This window comes from Bos mutus, chromosome 22 (genome assembly GCF_027580195.1).
Source record: "Bos mutus isolate GX-2022 chromosome 22, NWIPB_WYAK_1.1, whole genome shotgun sequence".
Taxonomy (NCBI): domain Eukaryota; kingdom Metazoa; phylum Chordata; class Mammalia; order Artiodactyla; family Bovidae; genus Bos; species Bos mutus.
The window spans coordinates 30413663-30433937 of record NC_091638.1 but is presented as its reverse complement, the minus strand read 5'-3'; the positions used below and the strand labels follow the sequence as shown (position 1 = coordinate 30433937).

The window sequence follows — 20275 nt, the reverse complement described above, 5'->3', positions numbered from 1 at the left end:
CTTTCAATGAATATTCAGGACTGATTTTCTTTAGGATTGACTGGCTGGATCTCCTTGCAGTCCAAGGGACTCTCAAGTCTTCTCCAACACCACGGACTTTTGTTGGTAAAGTAACGTCTCTGCTTTTTAATATGCTGTCTAGGTTGGTCATAGCTTTTCTTCCAAGGAGCAAGTATCTTTTAATTTCATGGCTGCAATCACCATCTGCAGTGATTCTGGAGCCCCCAAAAATAAACTCTCTCACTGTTTCCATTGTTTCCCCATCTATTTGCCATGAAGTGATGGGATCAGATGCCACGATCTTAGTTTTCTGAATACTGAGTTTTAAGCCAACTTTTTCCACTTTCCTCTTTCACTTTCATCAAGAGGCTCTTTAGTTCTTCTTCGCTTTCTGCCATAAGGGTGGTGTCATCTGCATATCTGAGGTTATTGATATTTCTCCCAGCAATCTTGATTCCAGCTTGTGCTTCATCCAGCCCAGCATTTTGCATGAGGTACTCTGCATATAGGTTAAATAAGTAGGGTGACAATATACAGCCTTGACGTACTCCTTTCCTGATTTGGAACCAGTCTGTTGTTCCATGTCCAGTTCTAACTGTTGCTTCTTGACCTGCATACAGATTTCTCAGGAGGCAGGCCAGGTAGCCCAGTATTCCCATCTTTTGAAGAATTTTCCACAGTTTATTGTGATAAACACAGCCAAAGGCTTTGGCGTAATCAATAAAGAAAAGTACATATTTTTCTGGAACTCTCTTGCTTTTTCAGTGATCAAATAGATGTTGGAGATTTGATCTCTGGTTTCTTTGCCTTTTCTAAATCTAGCTTGAACATCTGGAAGTTCACGGTTCACGTACTGTTGAAGCCTGGCTTAGAGAATTTTGAGCATTACTTTGCTGGCGTGTGAGATAAGTGCAATTGTGTGGTAGTTTGAACATTCTTTGGCATTTCCTTTCTTTGAGATTAGAATGAAAACTGACCTTTTCCAGTCCTGTGGCCACTGCTGAGTTTTCCAAATTTGCTGGCATATTGAGTGCAGCACTTTCACAGCATCATCTTTTAGGATGTGAAATAGCTCAATTGGAATTCCATCACCTCCACTAGCTTTGTTCATAGTGATGTTTCCTAAGGCCCACTTGACTTCGAATTCCAGGATGTCTGGCTCTAAGTAAGGGGCATGAAGATATTTTTTGTGTATTTCTTCTGTGTATTCCTGCACCTCTTCTTAATGTCTTCTGATTCTGTTAAAGTGAAAGGTGAAAGTGAAGTCGCTCAGTCGTGTCTGACTCTTTGCGACCCTGTGGACTGTAGCCCACCAGGCTCCTCCGTCCATAGGATTTTCCAGGCAAGAATACTGGAGTGGGTCCATACCATTCCTGTTCTTTATTTGTGCTCATCTTTGCATGAAATGTTCCCTTGGCATCTCTAATTTTCTTGAAGAGATTTCTAGTCTTTCCCATTCTACTGTTTTCCTCTATCTCTTTGCATTGATCCCTGAGGAAGTCTTTCTTATCTCTCCTTGCTCTTCTTTGGAGTCCAAAATAGAGTCTAAAATGCAGTACTTGGATGCAATCTCAAAAATGACACAATGGTCTCTGTTCGTTTCCAAGGCAACCATTCAATACCACAGTAATCCAAGTCTATGCCCTGACCAGTATTGCTGAAGAAGCTGAAGTTGAACAGTTCTATAAAGACCTACAAGACCCTGTAGAACTAACACCCAAAAAAGATGTCCTTTTCATTATAGGGGACTGAAATGCAAAAGTCAGAAGTCAAGAGATACCTGGAGTAACAGGCAAATTTGGCCTTGTAGTACAAAATGAAGCAGGCCAAAGACTAACAGAGTTTTGCCAAGAGAATGCACTGGTCATAGCAAATATCCTCTTGCTACAACACAAGAGAAGACTCCACACATCGACATCACCAAATGGTCAATACTGAAATCAGACTGATTATATTTTTGCAGCCAAAGATGGAGAAGCTCTATACAGTCAGCAAAAACAAGACCAGGAGCTGACGGTAGCTCAGCTCATGAACTCATTGCCAAATTCAGACTTAAATTGAAGAAAGTAGGGAAAACCACTAGACCATTCAGGTATGACCTAAATCTAATCCCTTACACTTATCCAGTGGAAGTGACAAACAGATCAAGGGATTAGATCTAATAGACAGAGTGCCTGAGGAACTATGGACGGAGGTTCATGACATTGTACAGGAGGCAGTGATCAAGACCATCCCCAAGAAAAAGAAATGCAAAAAGGCAAAATGGTTGTCTGAGGAGGCCTTCCAAATAACTTAGAAAAGAAGAAAAGGGAAAGGGAAAGGAGAAAAGGAAAGATATACCCATTTGAATGCATAGTTCCAAAGAATAGCAAGGAGAAATAAGAAAGCCTTCCTCAGAGATCAATGCAAAGAATCAGAGGAAAACAATAGGGAACCACATATGTAATCTCTAATTTTCCAGTTAGCCATATTAAAAAAATAAGAAGAAACAGATAATATTAATTTTAATGATATATTTTATGTAATCCAGTATATCCAAAATATTTTATCACTTCAACATGCAATCAGTTTCTTTGAAATTCACTGTGTTTTGTACACTTCAGTTCAGTCGCTCAGTCGTGTCTGACTCTTTGCGACCCCATGAATTGCAGCACGCCAGGCCTCCCTGTCCATCACCAACTCCTGGAGTTTACCCACACTCATGTGTATCAAGTCGGTGATGCCATCCAGCCATCTCATCCTCTGTCGTCCCCTTCTCCTCCTGCCCCCAATCCCTCCCAGCATCAGGGTCTTTTCCAATGAGTCAACTTTTCACATGAGGTGGCCAAAGTATTAGAGTTTCAGCTTTAGCATCAGTCCTTTCAATGAACACCCAGGACTGATTTCCTTTAGAATGGACTGGTTGGATGTCCTTGCAGTCCAAGGGACTGTCAGGAGTCTTCTCCGACACCACAGTTCAAAAGCATCAATTCTTCGGTGCTCAGCTTTCTTCACAGTCCAACTCTCACATCCATACATGACTACTGGAAAAACCATAGCCTTGACTAGATGGACTTTTGTTGACAAAGTAATGTCTCTGCTTTTCAATATGTTGTCTAGGTTGGTCATAACCCTCCTTCCAAAGAGTAAACCTCTTTTAATTTCATGGCTGTAATCCCCATCTGCAGTGATTTTGGAGCCCCCAAAAATAAAGTCAGCCACTGTTTCCACTGTTTCCCCATCCATTTCCCATGAAGTGATGGGACCGGATGCCATGACCTTCGTTTTCTGAATGTTGAGCTTTAAGCCAACTTCTTCACTCTCCTCTTTCACTCTCATCAAGCGGCTTTTTAGTTCCTCTTCACTTTCTGCTATAGGGTGGTGTCATCTGCATATCTGAGGTTATTGATATTTCTCCCAGCAATCTTGATTCCAGCTTGTGTTTCTTCCAACCCAGCATTTCTCATGTTGTACTCTGTATAGAAGTTAAATAAGCAGGGTGACGATATACAGCCTTGATGTACTCCTTTTCCTATTTGGAACCAGTCTGTTGTTCCATGTCCAGTTCTAACTGTTGCTTCCTGACGTGCATACAGGTTTCTCAAGAGGCAAGTCAGGTGGTCTGGTATTCCCATCTCTTTCAGAATTTTCCACAGTTTATTGTGATCCACACAGTCAAAGGCTTTGGCATAGTCACTTAGTCCGTCTCTACTCAGACAAGCCACAGCTATACTTCATGTGCCCAGCAGTCACAGTAGGCTAGTGCTAGATGCTGGAAAGTACAATTCCAGACAACCATATTACCATGTCCCACACACACACACACACAAAAACAATTTCCCAAAGAAATTCTTATCTGATTCTGTTTTAAAAGACTATCAATATTGTCCAGATTGATAATATTTCTACATGGACATAGACAGTCTTAACCAAACCTAGATGGGAGTTCCAAGGAATTTCTATATCAAGTACACATATTTCACCTCCAATATTATAAGTGCCTGCCTAAATTCTATACAGAATCAGCACTCATTAATCTGCTCTGTTCATTGTAAACTTAAGGTTCCTGTCCTTTGGTCTTTTCACATTTCACAGTTCAAAAAAAAGATTAAGTATATGACATTCCTGGGGTATCACATAGGTTTAAGAATGTTTCATTAAGGAATTATTCAGTCTAAAGGAAAATTATTGACACATCTCATTTCCCTGTTGCTCTTGGAAAGTGACACCTCCGATTTCTACCAAGGACTGAAGATAAGGGCACTGATGCACCACCAGACCCCTGAGCCAGCGCTGTAGGGACACTTTCCTCCCGATGGTCTCCACCACCTTTCTTCCTGTTGAGTTTGGGGCACTGTGAGGGTGTGACACAGCGCCCGCCCCCACCCCGGGCAGGGGGAACCTCAAAGAAATAGAGTAAGATGCTGCATTTCTCCCCCAGCTAATAAGTACGGTCAAGTTCAAGGAGCTGGATGCGTCCTTAGTCCAGTAACATTCTCAAATTCTGAACACTTAAATCCCTTCTCATTTCCGTAGAACTTTTGCTTCCAAGTTCGTTTCTAAAAAGCTCCAAGAAACTGTAAAACTCTCATAATCAAATGCAATTGAACCATCATAAAATAAAAACTCTGAGACTTGTGTGTAAGCTGTCAGGACTTGGCTCATTATTCTCATTTACTTAATAAAACACACTTTTAAAATAACTCTCTATTCATATATTTATAGTAAAAATATAACTTTTTTGATTTAAATAATTACCTCAACAAAAACTATTTGGAAATATACAAATCATACAACCTAAAAACAAAGAATCATTACTAACACCCTAATGCTATTTCTCTTGTAGTATTTATTTAGCCTTGCATGCATAATGTTGATTTGAATATTAGTGAAAAGGCCGATTCAGGTAACCATGACACCTCCAAAATAGGCACAAGCAATAAACATGACTGAAATCCTGTCAGATTATTCAAGTGAAATCAGAAAACTAATTTCTAATATTGAAAATCTGTATCCATACATAAAGTACTAACTGAAACAGATCTTCAGAATGAAATTTCCCCAAATGATTAAAGTAAAATGTGAAACCTCACAGTTTATACAAGACAAGAAACATTTGGCTGCAAATGGTTTTATAATTTTGCTAATTAAAAATTATCCCATTTTCACTTTGGATTCCTCGTGTAACAGAAACAGGAATAACCTTACCATGCCAGAAACACAAGCAAATGATTAAAGTTCTGCTCTCAAAAAAATCTTTAAAAGTTGGCAAAACATTTCATTAGGCTACAAATCAAAATCCGTCTGTCCTTGACATCTCTTTAATGCCTTCCAGATTCCACATCTACTTTTTTTAATCACTCACTGAATTACTCAGAAATTAAAATAAGTTAAAAATACAACTCATCTTGGACCTTCAGAAAAGTCTCCTGATATGGTACAATCTCCATGTCCCTCCACAAGTGCCAGGGACCCCTAATAACATCAACTGATTTATGCAAAGTATTCAGCAAATTTCACAATGAGAAACAACATATAATATTCCCAGAATCATTCCTTCATCAATAAATCTGCTACATGTGAAGAATATAAATAAATACTAAAAGGGGGCCATCGTGAACTCTCTTCTAAAGTTTGCCAAGTGGAAATGGGTACAACTATGAATAAAAATAAAATCATTTTCAAGCTTCCAAGGTGTTACCAACAAAATATGCTTAGAAAAAGAAGAATTCGAGTTGCAAGGGGTTTGAATGACGAACATGTATCTCTCTGAAGAGCTAATGAAGGCAATGTTTACAACGCACACTTATTTATTGATGCTTCCCTTCCCTGAGCCCTCCATGTGCCATGGAGTCAGTGTGCATTAATGGCACTGAAAGCCAGAGAACCTTCCAACTGCGAGTTGCAGCAGTCACTGTGTCAGTGGAAACAATGAATCACAGGCGCTCAACCTGGGATGCCTTGTGGCAGCACCTTACATGTGTCACCGATGTGTCATGTGACATGGCTGTTGCCATGGTGAGGCTCCATGTTCAGGAAATGTGTTAAGTCTTGTAGGAGGCACCCAGCCATCCCCCAAGTTACCCATGCCCATGAGTGTATTTTGAAATCTTTCTACTGCCGATAACATTGTGATTGGCTTCCTCTCTGGGAGTCTTGTGGGAAGAAGGGGAGGGGGAGAAAGTCATTTGGGAAAAGCCAAGAGCAAAAGAAGTATTCCATCCCCAGTGTCTGCATGTGTAGGCTCAAGCCCATTCAGAATAGCAGTATCTTTAAAAATAATTTGACAGTTTTGATAGAATAAAAGTAGACTCGCCCCACAAAGGGAGCTAATTTTTATGTTACTTGTATCCTTCCCATGCATTACAATGGATAAAGCAAAAGACACCCAAAATGACACAATTACTTAAGCAGGTTAGAAAACTATATGGATTAAGGCTATATGGATGAATAATTCTTACCATACTAACCAAAAAATCCTTGTTTTTTTTTTTTTTTAAACAAGCTTCCAACTCTGAAAACAGGAATAAAACTCAACAGACTCATAGCCATGAGAATTAAATAATCTACTGCAACTAGAGGACTGAGTGGAATAGCTGGCACATAGTAGGCCCACAATAAGCTGCTCCTGCAGTCACTACAACCATCATTACTCCCATTGCTCCTATACAGCCACCTGGCTCAGAACAAAGGGAAGCCGATACTGACTTTCAAGGTTATGATTCTTGAGCATTAATTCCTTTACCTTGCAGCTTCCCATGTTTGGGATTTAAGACGCAAATTAAGAAAAGTCAAAATGTTTCCAAAAGATAAAGACATTTTTGTGGAAAAGAGGCTCTATTAGGTGAATTTCACATAAATGTAGACACATAACAAAAAATACACCTCTGTGGCTATCGCTGACTTGAGAAACAACCCAGATGGCTACAGGATGCTTAAAACCAAACGAGAGAGGAATAGCAGAAGAAGCAAAGGATTTTAGCCAGAAGACTAAGAAAGGATCTGTTAACTATTTGAAGATATTTGATGGATTGTCACATAGAAGAAATGGGTTTCATAGAATTTCAAAGCACCAAAAGATTAAGTGGGATGCCTGTGAGTAGTAGATTTTAGTCCAGTGGAAGAAACAACTTCCTAGTCCTAAATACTGGTCAATAATAAAATGGGCTATCTGAAGGACAGAAGTTTACCATCCCAGAGTTACTCAAATAGGCTGGATGTTCATGTAGAACCAATATGGCCTCAAAGATGTGAGGCATGCATGTGGACAGCAACGGGCTTTTTACTATTTCTGTGAATACTAAAAGTCTAGGACTCTCTGAATGTGTATGATGTGTATCACCGATGGGCACAGATACACATAAAAATCCACACAGCAGAGACACTCCAGAAAGACAATGGCAAATCTGCTATAATGATCTCAAGCCACATATTTTATTTGGGAAATACTTTAGTGCTGATAGCTAACTAAATTGTTCCCTGAAAATCACTACACGCCAACTCTTTGAACAACTTATGTGTATTAACTCATCTAATCCACAATAATTTATGAATTATGATAGATACTACTAATATTCACATTTTAAAGATCAGGAAACTGAGGCCCAGAGCAATGTAAGTTACCCATGTATATACTGATAACAAGCGTACAGAGCCAGGATGCAAATCTGGCTAATATCCAGTGTTCTTAATTGCCATGTTCCATTCTATATTATACATTAAAGGTTCTAGGTCTTGGTTCTGGATCCTGAAATATGTTTATTTTTCATTTAACAACAACAGCAGCAACAACAAAAAACAGAAACTATTTCCAAGGCTTTCAACATAATTCTACCTTTGTTCTATTCTCTTGCCTACTTTCTCCCTTTTTTTAAAATTACATTTAGGTAAAAACATTTGCTTCTTAGAGGTACATCATCCTTTCCAGATGTTTATTCCCCAACTAAAACAACAATACTTTGGTTCATAAGTGATGGCTTGCTAAAAACCAGAAACCCATTCCCTTTCACATCCCAGTAAGTTGAATCATGATATTTGAGAAAGAAATAATCCTCTACATTATTCTTCTTGAATAATATTCTTGAAAAATATCCATGTTCATTTCTCTTCTCTGGTCCCACATATTCTCTGACTTGATGCTGTGTTTGTTATACCCTGGCCTCCATGCTATGAAAAAGGCCCACTAAACGAACCTTCTCTTCCTCACAGTTTGCCTAGCCTTGACTCACCAACCTGTCTACAAGGTAAAAGATTAAAATCTCTCACAGAAAGGGGAGAGGAGACTCAATATGAGGTAACTTCTCTCCAGAACGCTCACACTTTTTAAAATTTTTTAAAAATTTAAAGAAATACAGCTGATTTACAATGTTGTGTTAGTTCCAGGTGTATAACAAAGTGATTCAATTATACACACACACACATATATATGTGTGTGTGTAACATATGTATAGTGTGTTTGTATGAGAAAGGAGTATATCAAGGCTATGTACTGTCACCCTAATTTAACTTGTATGCAGAGTACATCATGCGAAATGCCAGGCTGCATAAAGCTCAAGCTGGAAACAAGACTGTCGAGAGAAATATCAATAACCTCAGATATGCAGATGACATCACCCTAATTGCAGTAAGTGAAAACGAACTAAAGCGCCTCTTAATGAAGGTAAAAGAGGAGAGTGAAAAAGCTGGCTTAAAACTGAACATTCAAAAACTAAGATCATAAAAAAAAAAAAAAACAACTAAGATCACGGCATCCAGTCCCATCACTTCATGGCAAACAGATCAGGAAACAATGGAAACAGTAAACAAACTTTTATTTTCTTGTGCTCCAAAAATCACAGTGTACTGTGACTGCAGCCATGAAATTAAAAGACACTTGCTCCTTGGAAGAAAAGCTGACAAACCTCGACAACATATTCAAAAGGAGAGACGTCACTTTACCGACAAAAGTCCGTATAGTCAAAGCTATGGTTTTTCCAGTAGTCATGTACGGATGTGAGAGTTGGACCATAAAGAAGGCTGAGCAAAGAAGAATTGATGCTTTTGAACTGGAGAAGACTCTTGAGAGTCCCTTGTACTGCAAGGAGATCAAACCAAGTCAATCCTAAAGGAAATCAACCCTGAATATTCTTTGGAAGGACTGATGCTAAAGCTGACGCTCCAATACTTTAGCCACCTGACACAAAGAGCTGACTCACTGGAAAAGACCCTGATGCTAAGAAAGATTGAGGGCGGGGGAAGGGGACAAAAGAGGATGAGACGGTTAGATGGCATCACTGATTTGATGGACATGAGTTTGAGCAAGCTCTAGGAGATGGTGAAGGACAGGGAAGCCTGAAGTGCTGTCGTCCATGGGTTCACAGACATGACTGAGCAACTGAAAAACAACTGTGTATGTATTTTCCTTTAGATTCATTTTCATTAAAGGTTATTAGAAGATATTGATAGAGTTCCCTATGCTATACAGTAGGTCCCTGTTGGTCATCTATTTTCTAAATAGTACTGTGTATATCTGAATCCCAAACTCCTAATTTATCCCCTCACCTTTTCCCTTTGGTAACTGTTTGTTTTCTGTCTGTGAGTCTACTTCTGTCTCATTTTTTATCATTCTGATCCTCCAGACATTTCTTTGGAGAAAATCAAATGACACAGATTATAAGCCTTCTTATCTCTATTCCTCCTTCGATACAGTAGGGATATTTAGGGGAAAACACTTCTGCTTTAATCACTCAGAGTGTTGGTGTGCCCAAGAACCACTTTTAAGTAATTCTTATATTTTTCCTTAAAGCTCTCAATTTTATTAAATGCTGCATTTAAGCAATAGTGAGAAACCAAATGATGGGCTAATAGTATTTTGCTACCTATTTCATATTATATATGGATTCCCTGGTGGCTCAGATGGTAAAGAGTCTGCCTGCAATGTGGGAGACCAGAGTTCCATCCCTGGGTTGGGAAGATCCCCTGGAGAAGGAAATGGCAACCCACTCCAGTATTCTTGCCTGGAAAATCCCATGGATAGAGGAGCATGGTGGGCTACAGTCCATAGGGTCGCAAAGAGTTGGACACGACTGAGCGACTTCACTTTCATTTTATATATACGTGTGTGTGTGTGTGTATAAATATATATATATATATATATATAAAATACCTAACTCAAGTTTTTAAAAAAGGTCCATTTTGTAACTGTAAAATATTTCATCTTAATTCCACTGGTGAGATACACAACACATACCAGAAAACACTGTATTGAAGAGAATATAGGTCTTACATACCAGTTTCAGAATCCATTTATTTTCTGTGACTTGTTTTCCCTTTCACTTCATCTTTTACCCTCCACCTCATTTTCACTTCAGGCTCACCTTTCTCTTGTTTTAAATAAAGGAAAGGGAGGAGGAACCCTCACTAAATTTCACTCTAAATCAATAAATAATCCAGTCACACAGAACAAGCCTATCTCAAGATGAGATGTGAAGAAAACATGATGACATTATTATTTCATCAGAAATTGGAGAGCAAATGATCAGGCCCAAGCATGGTGACAGAGCTACAACAAAGACTGCATCCTTAATGCTGCTTCAGGCTGCAAGAAGATGCAGAAAACCACAGGCCCTAGGGCCAAACAGGGACCCTATTTGGAACCCTACACTCATGAACCAAGAATAGTTTTTACATTCTTAAAGGGCTGGGAAAAAATTAAACTACTGCTGTTTAGTGATCTATGGAAATTATAAGAAATTCAAAGAACTGTAAATAAATTTTATTGGAAACACAGCAATGACCATTCACATATGAATCACGTATCAGTTCAGTCTCTCAGTCACGTCCAACTCTTCACAACCCCACGGACTGCAGCACGCCAGGCTTCCCTGTCCATCACCAACTCCCTGAGCTTGCTCAAACTCATGTGTATGGAGTCGGTGATGCCATCCAACCATCTCATCCTCTTTTGTCCCCTTCTCCTCCTGCCCTCAATCTTTCCCAGCATCAGGGTCTTTTCCAGTGAGTCAGCTCTTCAAATCAGGTGGCCAAAGTACTGGAGTTTCAGCTTCAGCATCAGTTCTTCCACTGAATATTCAGGGTTGATTTCCTTTAGGATTGACTTGGTTTGATCTTGCAGTCCAAGGGACTCTCAAGAGTCTTCTCCAACACCACAATTCAAAAGCATCAATTCTTTGGCACTCAGCTTTCTTTACGGTCCAACTCTCACCTCCATACGTGACTACTGGAAAAATCATAGCTTTGACTAGACGGACCTTTGCTGTCTAGTCACCTATGGCTGCTTGCATACAACACAGCAAGTAGTTGCAAGAGACCAGGTAGCCTGCAAAGCCCAAAATATTTCCTCTCTGGATCAGAAAGTTTGTTGATCACTGTTATCAACAGAGAAGTTACATGGCTCTTTTACCAGCACACACATATAGAAGCATATTTTTTTTAATTATAAAACTTTTCCAAAAACACATTAGAAAAAAGAGAAAAAGGAATCTCCATGTACTCAGCACCAAAATCAGATAAAAAGCTCTTCCTTTTTATCACGAGGCACTGCCTGGAAGCACAGATACCGATCAGTACCTGTGGGCCTCATGCTCGCCCACCCTGAGTTTCAGCTCCCCTAAGCCCTCCTTCAATTCTGATGACTATTAACCATCATAAGAGAATACTATCCTGATATCTTTTTAAAGCAGCAACATTATTAACAATTAAAAAGCTGCCACCACACATGCACAATAACTTTCTTGTATTTTAATATGCATATCCATAGTCTGATTATAACAGCCTGGAGAGATTGACAGGAAATGACTGAGTGTAATGGCTCCAGAGGAGACACTACATTGATCAGTAAATAATACACGTTTTTTGAAACTGTCTAACTGCATATTTACACTTGTCAACTCTTATACACTTTGATGACAGAATTCTTTTTCATATACCTACATAAAAAACTCGTAACACTGATTTTTAAAGTGTTTTTAATAATTACCCTAAAAAATGCTTCTAGGATATGTAAGGTTTAAATTATATCCACCAAAGAATGCCACCTGGAGCATTAATTGCTACATCCTTAACATTCCCAGTTATGTCGGGGTATTTGTAAATGTCTCAAAAAGGTTAAAATACAGTTTCAGGGAATGCATACCTAGTGCTTACTAGGTGCCAAGCACAGTACTGAGGACTTTTCACAGAAAACAAGGCAGATGCTACCACTGTCCACAGTTTGCAGAGGAGGAAACTCAAGCTTGGAGAGCAGCCTTGACGTGGCCAAGGTAACCCTCTCAGTGAAGCCTGGGGACTTGAGTTTATCTATGCTAACTCAGAGACCAAGCTCTAGTCCTCTACCTGGGTATGGGTCTGGAAATCTATATTTAACACAATTCAGGTAGCCCCTGAATCACATGCTGAAGAACAGGCTCCAAGGACTTGGAAGTGGAACAGAAGAAAGTCCAACGGGCCCTGGGTGCAGTCCCCTCTGTACCTTTTCAAACTCTGCCTACTGAAGGGTTAGAGAGAAACTCCATAACTGGTGTATCATAGCCCCTGGCATGTCACATACGCTCCGTTATGACAGCTACTCAACCATTGTCATTTTTTGTAGGTTAGTCAGGGAATGCTTATATGTCAGGTAAAGTTATTTTATCTATATTGTTCAGAAAATTACTTCAACTCTTGGCTGATTAGGTTAGCATCTCCTTGTCCTAAGACTCCGTATCAATTCAATTACACCAGCAGCTGAAGGCTGCCCAAGGTGGTACGGAGGACAGAGGAGTAGAAACCTGGTTCTACCCGGTGACTGGTTTACCAACACCAGGCTGGATAATAAACCAGATTAGCCCCTCACTGATGCCCCTCCTCCCAACACACACACCTTGTTTCATCATAAAGTGGTAGAATATACAAAGAAGTAGAGAAAATAGTACCATGAACTCCCATTTACCCATCACCCAGATTCCAGAAGATCAAGATTCTGCTACATTTTTTCTTTTCTGAAAATGTGTAAAGGAAATGGCAAAATAACATCGCATTTCACCCTTGCTGCTGCTGCTGCTGCTAAGTCGCTTCAGTCGTGTCCGACTCTGTGCAACCCCATAGACGGCAGCCCACCAGGCTCCCCCGTTACACAGTCCAATATGCCACACTAAAACATATGGAAAGAAAAATCCCCTTAATAACAACTGAATGCACATGTTGTAAGAAAACCTCCACAGAGCATACCTGAAACTAGCCTCCTGGCCCTCCAGCCTGCAAGTCCATCCTGGATGGGCAGAAGTCCCTGCAGCTCAAACACAGGGATCTAAACGCACGTGACAAAGTGGCAGGCCTGACCTTGCCACTGCCTGGCTCTGGCCCTGGGCACAAAAGCACAGTAGCCCAGGTTGTCCCTCTCTTCACATGTTCTCTGGATCAGCGGGCCTGCTGGCCCTATGTCTGTTCATGTTGTATCAAAGGAGAAAACTCATCTGCTTGGATGTTAGGGATTCCATGAGCCACCATCACCTAGAGCATCTTTGTTTTACAAGAGGACCTGGAAGAAGCATGCAACACTAAGCCCAACTACATGTATCTGGGAGATTTTAGATTTAGAGGAAAAGGCCAGTAAGTAAGGAATATTTTTGAAAAAAAAAAAAAAATTGGAAGAAGTTATTCCCTTTTTTATCCCAGTCCTATAAAAATCCTGTGTGTAGATTAAGCTACATGAGTTGGATTTAAATGAGTTGGATTCCACTTCTTCCTGAAGACAACTAGAAGCTACAAAATCTTCCCTGCGTAAATCAAATAAAAGGACCTTAGAGAACCATGGAATCAAAGGTAAGGATGTCGCATGCCTTCCTGGTTAAGACACAGGCTTTGAAAAGGGCCCACCTTCAGGGAAACTCCACTTGTAAAACCTGCTGTGTGATCTTGAATAGTCACTTAGACACTGAGCTTCTTTCTTTTCAATAATAAAACCAGAATAATAATATCAAGTATACAGAGATACTATTAGGATGATATGAGATACTTTGTGTGATATCTAAACCACTACAGGCAAAATAAATGCTCAATGACTGGCTGCTATAATTATTTGGTACAAATAATTATTGGTACAATTATTACCAAAACCTCACAGAATATGAGGAGGGATGAAGAAGATTTCATCTCATGAGCCTCTTCCAATCAATTGGTTGGCGCTATATAGAACAAACAATGTGTAACAGAGAAATCCAAGAGCCACCACCAGGTCAGACCATACGGGGCTCACAGATTTTGGCATCTTTGACAAAAGCCAATCATGTTATCCTACAAATGTGGCTCAACAGGTTACCAATCCACATGTTAACCTCAGCCATTCTCCAGAACTCTAGTTACCATGACTAAACAATCAAAGAATACGTTGAAACAAAACTGAAATGTAAGTTAACTAAATGGTATGTAGATATGCTAATTGCTCATTTTTCTTTTAAGGAGGAGTTAAAAGGATGTCAGTTCTCCACAGGGTAGGGCAGTAGCTTGAACATAAGCTGAATGGAAATTTCCTTCTCTTAAACTCTGTGGGTTAACTTGAACCAAGTGAAGAGAAAACCTACTATTTTCAAAAACAACATGCCATGTAGTTGAAGTTCCTAGAATTTTACATCACAGAAGATATCATTTGAAATATAATAGTTGAATGCCTTCCTCGCTGGTACAGCTGGCTTCAGTGTATTGACAAAAACCAAGGTTAATATGCAAAAGGAAATTGCAAGATACTTGCTGGGCCCCGGTCAGCACCTGCTACGTGTATATGCCCCTCCCTTTAAGAAAGAAACTGCATTTGAAGAGGGAAAGTCTAGTTTAGTTTTCACCCCGCCACTTCCATGCCGTGTCTGAGCCTGAGTTAATGCCCAGGTAACAAGAGGGTAACAGACTCTCTTATCTTTTCCGAAGTTATAGAAATTGAAAAAAAAAAAAAAACTACAAAACTATAATGCTTCAGACACGTAACACCAAAACCAGTTAAAAGGTACAAAATAAACTGCCTACCAAACCATATACATATGGTGCACACATATCAAAATCCAGTTGTCACACAACCAGGTAATTGCCAGTATTGTGTAAAATTTTCTCAAAATCGCCTTGTGTGACAGATATTGGGGTAAGTATACTATATTCAAAGACAAATCACTTGCCTGACATGATTGTGAGCACATTCATGTAAATGCTGGATTTGTAAGCTTAGCTCCAAGAATTTAAATGGAGCAATTTCTCAGACCACATCCACACAGAGCAGAGAAGAGAATGTGATCAATTAGCGATGTCTGCCAGGAACACAGGAACCAACAGAGGTGAAGGAATTATACAATCGAAAGTGTGTCCAAAATGTTTGTCACTTTTGATTTAGGCAAAGGATTCGATGCTTAGTGCAGATGTCAGAAGAACAAAAGCCTGCCCACTACATTAAAAGTTCACACTGAATTTGTATGTCCAGAGAAATGTGTGTATAATCCCGTAAGGGGCTTAGAGAAAAAATGGAAAATATCTGCAATATAAATGCAGATTACCTTTATTACAAAATTGGATCATATTCTCATTCCTAGACTAATTTCCTATATCATAAAACCTATATTCAATTTTATAAATAGCATACACCAAGAATCATAAATTCAGTTAACGCAGAAATTTAACAGTTTTTTTTTTTTTTTTAATAAAAGTGAGAAAAAAGGCTGTTTTAGAGCAAGTATCTGAAAGGACAGAAAGGGTTCTTTCTTTGAAGATATGTTTTTCCCTCTGACTCTACCTCCTTGGGGACATAACTAGAGAAGAAATAAATTTCACAGCTAATATATATGAGGTAACATGTTTAACATTATCCAATGAATTTATACCTACCTACACCATATAAATTTATCTCACACAAACTGTCACCTCAGAGAGAATTCATTAAAACAATGTTATAGCTTCCGAATTAAATGCAATCTTCTAATTGGAATTTAATCTTACAATAGTAGTTGGTGGATTTTCTTTTTTAATTGACAAATGGAATAATTCGTTAGTTTGTCTTACAGTTCTGTCTTAAGAATTCAAAAGTAAAAGCAACACAAGGACCGGCTGGCCATGCTGTGAGCTCCTGGGGGGTCTGGGGTGGCGGGTACTGGGGCTTGTTTCACCGTCATCAGAACTCCTCCCGCTGCTTATGGGCAGGAAAGGATGGACACTCTTCCTCTCACCCTCCTGCATTACCAGGTTACTAATATATTCCATTACCTCCACGTAAATGTCATGTTAATTTCTGATCTTCATCAAGCCAGACAATGGTTTCCCCCCTGGCCCCTAGCCAATTAGCTATGTGGAAAATATTCAGCCAATTACATTACTTGCATTAGGTTAGAGACTGGAGAGAAAGGCAAAATAAACGCTTAAAAAAAAACTTCTGAGATAAAATTTAAGTTGACACTGTCTTCACATGCTGGAGTCCAAGTTATGCAGTTTGATAGGCAGCTGCCAGCACTCATAACTGCTTATTAAATCTAGGCTCTCTTTATGGCGTGAGTGAAGATCTGTATTTTTACCAATATTAGGCTCACTGTGTTATGAAAGAGACCAAAATACTTAAGATCATTCGCCCTGGCTTATAAAATATATTACATAGTTTATTCAATTGTTAAAATTACTTTTCAAAGTCAAAATTTCAGGTACTGGAAGTTTCAGCAGAGCCAGTGGCTTGGCCCACTGACCAGCTTTCTGCACGAGGCAGCTCAGAGGGGGAGCCCACCGACCAGCTTTCCTGGCCCGACACCTATCGGTCCTCACTTCCGGGAAGCTGCACCACCACCACACCCTACCTCAGAACCAATGACAAAAATCCACATTCTTGAGTTTTAAAAAATTCCAGAAACTTCCAGCCACAAAGCAGTCCACTATCAAGCCTTAAACTACATCAATTATTTTCCCTCTTTCTAGTAGGTCAAAAGCTACGAATTTGATAAGAGAGATCCAAAGATAAACTATGGACAAGTAAGCAAAAATAACTGGTGACAAAATAATGCTGCATGATATTTATGCCCTTATCTCAGATCCACTAGCGAGGGACAGTTTATTGGTAGGGAGAGTGCAATGCTAGGAGATGGATGGACAGCCAACATATTTGCCATCTACAGTCAACTCTTCTCAGGAAAACTCTATGCAAATCCAGACTGTTATTATCACATTTATTAATAACACTGTGGCTAACTGCCTATTAAATATGCAGCAGACTTACCTGCTCTTCACTCTTGGAGTCTCGTGATGTGCATCACATAGGTACCAATAACAACTAAAGCTTCATACCAAGGAAGCAGGAGTCAACTCTGATCCCCTGCTGGCAAGGGATGGCATTAAAGAATCACATCACAAAGAGACCTCTCAAGTGCTCAGCCTTTCTCTCTCTGGATCCTGACCCTAAGCCGATTTATTACACAAGCATGGTTATCACCAATACAAATTGAGTACATTACCCAACTACCTGTTTTCTGAACGAAAAATTCTGCCATAATCATCTGGTTGTCCAAATCTCTTATGTGGTGACACTTCCATGCACTGGAGTAAGGAATCTGTTCTAGCTGCCTATTCCTGTGACTGGGACCTTGTTCCACCATGAGGTCACTTATCACGAAACATTTCACTCAGAACTGGAGGTGATTTCGTGCCTAAAGACTCCAAATTATCAGCTGTAACAATTAACTGGTGCTTCTTTTGGCTACTCAATGAATTGTTCTAAAAGTTCTAAAAGCCCTAAGAATGAATACGTTTTTGAATGCATGACTATGAATACATTTTTGACAAGAGAAGGATTAACTAGCTGCCAGATATGCAGTGCATCACAGGCCAGGTTACTGCATCATGCAGGAAGAAAATCAGTCCTTTAAACAAATCTCAAAGGTGTGCTTTGAGGCTAAACAAGGATAGAGAATCACAAAACACACCCCAGCTCATCAGATTTCAGGGATCTTCACTTCCTACTAAAAATATAGTGAAGGCAAATTGATCACAATCTGATAAATATGAAGCAAATTCCTTCTTTAGAAAAAAAACTGGTAGGTGTCTGGGCCTAATATCAATACAAGAGATATCATTTTCATTATTCTTTAAACTGGTTTTTCAAATAGAAGGCCTTACCCAAATGAAATTAATGAACAAAATGAGCCTAGTCTTCAATAAATCCATTCATTTAGTTTTGTTCAATTTCATACATTAATTTATGACAGTGAGATTGAGTTGGACCCTCTCAACACTGAAGACGGAGATGACAGGTAACCTCAAACCTGAGTTTATTGCTAATTCAATACCTTCAGAAGTCCAACCACTTCTATGAATTCTCATGTTTACATAAGACAGACCCAGGCTCTGTTCTCAACTCTACCTGAATCCCCAAAGATATAATTTTTTATAATGCCTGCTAGTTGCTCACTGGTCTACAGACCACTTATAAAAGTCTATCACAGCTGCTTAGCAACGGAAAACCTCAGAAGAGCTTCATAGGAGAAGGAACCATAGGACTTGCCCAGGACCATCCCACAAGATCATCAAAGCACCCTAACAGATATAAAATTCCATGACTCCATTAACCATTTCTTTTCATGGTGTACATCCTTGCCTTATGTGTTATTGATTTCTACTTGCTTTATTACTTGCCAGTGAAAGGATACTATAATAGGAAGAGACATGACTCTGTTTTTCCTCTATCTCCAGCTCCAGCAGAATGAAATGTGATAGGTAATCAGATACCAAAGGAGCCTAAGTGAAGTGAATTTTAAAGCCCTCAGGCTCTTTGAGGATCACCTGGTCTCTAACACTTGGGCTGGCTGCTTCACCTACGAAATGGGAAGGATTTGCCAAAATGACCTCTAACTGTAAAATCTTTAAAAAGTGAAAGTGAAGTCACTCAGTCCTGTCCGACTCTTTTCGACCCCGTAGACTGTAGCCTACCAGGCTCCTCCCTCCAGGGGATTCTCCAGGCAAGAGTACTGGAGTAGGTTGCCATTTCCTTCTCCAGGGGATATTCCCGACCCAGGGATTGAACCCAGGTCTCCCGCATTCCAGGCAGACACTTTAACCTCTGAGCCACCAGGGAAGCCAAATATGGCCCAAAGCAGCTGAATGCAAAACAAAAGCTTTAAAGAGACACATATCAGCAAAGAAGGTTTACAAAACTGCAGAGCTTGGATGTCACACTCGATAACTGAGATAAGCTAGAGAGAATCACTGATGATTAAAAAAAAAAAAAAAAAAACCTGGCTCTGACCAATCCCAGGGACATAGGCAACTCAATTAGACTTTCTGGGCTGCATATACTCCACCTGTAAAATAAGAGGACTTAAACAGACATCTTCCAGGGCCTCATTAGCAATGACAAATACGACATTTTAACCAACCTGCTTTATTTTAAATACAGTAAATTAAAACAGAGACTAACTTTCCCATGTCAGCTAGCTATTAGGTCTCCCAATTTTTAATACAGTGCTCTTTCTACTTCACTGTACTTACCTCCATTAAATAGAATCTGTTTCAAATATAGCTCCACTAAGACAAACAAAGTGAATTTATACCAATGGTTCTTATTATTAAATGACATTCACTACAAAACTGAAACCAAAGGATTTCCCATAAAGTTGACCTCATTTTATGACAAAGCTACCATTGAATGATGTCAGAGTTTTTACCCAGAACAACTAGGCTCAACCAATTCTTGTCTCTGATAAAGGCAAGTCACTACTGTTCATTCATTACTACAGGGTAGCCAGCAAGTTCTGAGGAACACGACAGATGTCATCAAATATGGAAAACACGTGTAAAAGAAAAAGATCATCAAACCTCTCCTAACACCCTCCCCTAAAAATTACAATGAGTAATCTGATGAGGAGAACTATGATAGGAAAAAATGCTCATAAATCTATCTGCAAATCTGTTAACAGTCCACAATTCCCAACCCTTTCCCTTTCTCAAGAACCCCAGTCATGTAGAAGTCTTGGGATGGGACCTTCTCAATGAACAAATCAGACTTAAACCCCCTCCCACCACTCAAAATGGTCTTATTTCATAGTAGTTCATTTTATCACCAAACTGTAATGAGACAAAAAAACGCAATTATTCTTTCAACTGTGCATGTAGCTCATAACTTAGGCAGCCTGTCCTTCAGATTATGCTTAAAAGAATCACATAAACAAAAAAAGTTCTCCTGTGTCCTATTATACCTTTTATAAATTCTCAGATCAGTGTACAAGTTATCCCAAAAGGTTCTACCAGAAAACAATGATAGTGTCTGTTCTTTCTCAATGACAGTCTCTCATCTTCAGTGTAGCTGTTCCGA

General features: G+C 39.5%; 1 protein-coding gene across 9 annotated transcripts in view; it reads right to left on the bottom strand.

Annotated features, from left to right (window-relative positions):
• Positions 1 to 20275, bottom strand: part of FOXP1 (forkhead box P1) — a 625652-nt gene that overhangs the window by 509779 nt on the left and 95598 nt on the right. The window lies entirely within an intron of this gene.